General features: G+C 34.0%; 1 protein-coding gene across 1 annotated transcript in view; it reads right to left on the bottom strand.

Annotated features, from left to right (window-relative positions):
* The window catches only part of LOC107567946 (citron Rho-interacting kinase-like), an 86,440-nt gene that overhangs the window by 65,019 nt on the left and 19,958 nt on the right, over window positions 1–1,463 (bottom strand). The gene's annotated exons all lie outside the window — the stretch shown is intronic.

Raw genomic sequence — 1,463 nt, 5'->3', positions numbered from 1 at the left:
GGGGCGGGAAGAAGAACAGAGTGGAGAGAGAGAGAGAGAGAGAGAGAGAGAGAGAGAGAGAGAGAGAGAGAGAGAGAGAAGGGGGTCTCAGTGATGAGACTGTAGCGCAATAACTCGCTCGCCCCTTCTCTCTCTCTCTCTCACTGCAGCAGTCTCAGCTAATCAGCGTGAGTCACAGCCAAAACCCGATGCGAGATTCGCGCACACACACACACACACACAAAGCTGCATCTGCACAAACAGCTGTATTGACACACACACACACACACACACACACACATAGTATCTGCCACTGGGGGGTTTTTGTTCAAACATTTACACAATTGGTTTATTTACCTAAAAAACATCAAAACAACAACAACAAATCACAGAAGGATCTAACAAACACTACATCAGTGGCACGAGCACATCGACTGCATGAGCCACGTGATGATTTCAGCACACACTCAGAGCGGTTCATCAGCTCATCTGAATATTTTAATCATCTCGATTTATCTCAGGAAACTGACAAAATGACATTATGATTGCAATAACAAGCCTTTGAGCTGCAGGTCAATTCAACATACAGTCAGCCATAATCACATCAGATGCACAGAAATAACAACTGTCTTTATTTTTAGCGATATTTTTCATGTGGTAGCAGCCAAACAATATGAATTTTATAAGTGATCAAAATGTATCTAGAGAGCAAGATGATTGCAAATAAATAGCGCAGTTTTTTGTTGTCAACATGAATATTTCAAGTCAAAACATTTACATTTATATAAGGTAAAGTATGTTTTAGATGCTACACCAAATGATTAAAAACAGTTTAACAAAAAAGTTTTACTGCATACAATTATTTTTTAGCATTTTTAATAATTTTTGTATAATAATTATATACATAATAATTATGTATATATACACATACACAAACACATACATATATACATATACATGACGTATAATGATTTTCAACAGGCAAATTAAAAAAAAAAAGTTTTTTTTTTTTAAGTAATATCTTTTGTAGTTGTTCAAACATTAAGAATGTTGTGTACAATAGGGCTGGACGATATGGCCAAAATTTATATCACGCTATATTTCTTAATTTCGGTCGATATCGATATGAACACTATTAAAAAAGCCTCAAAAACGGCCACAACAGTCTGTACCTACAAACTTATGAAAAATTAATTTGCCAACTCTATGAAACCTACTCCTATAAAACTATATAATATTTTAGGAAAAAAATGGCGCAAATAAATAAATGTTCACCTTTTATTGGTATTTAGCCTTCATACAAACAAGAAATGTGAAATCACTGTCAAATAAATCTGAGACTCACCTTATTAATATTAATATTTTTTACTTCAAACTATAGGCAAACATACCAGTCAAAAGTTTTTGAACTAAGATTTTTAATGTTTTTTAAAGAATTCTCTTCTGCTCACCAAGCCTGCATTTATTTGATCCAAAATACAGCA

Source organism: Sinocyclocheilus grahami, unplaced genomic scaffold, assembly GCF_001515645.1.
Source record: "Sinocyclocheilus grahami isolate Dianchi unplaced genomic scaffold, SAMN03320097.WGS_v1.1 scaffold1200.1, whole genome shotgun sequence".
NCBI classification, from domain to species: Eukaryota; Metazoa; Chordata; class Actinopteri; order Cypriniformes; family Cyprinidae; genus Sinocyclocheilus; species Sinocyclocheilus grahami.
This window is presented reverse-complemented; position numbering and strand designations above follow the sequence as displayed.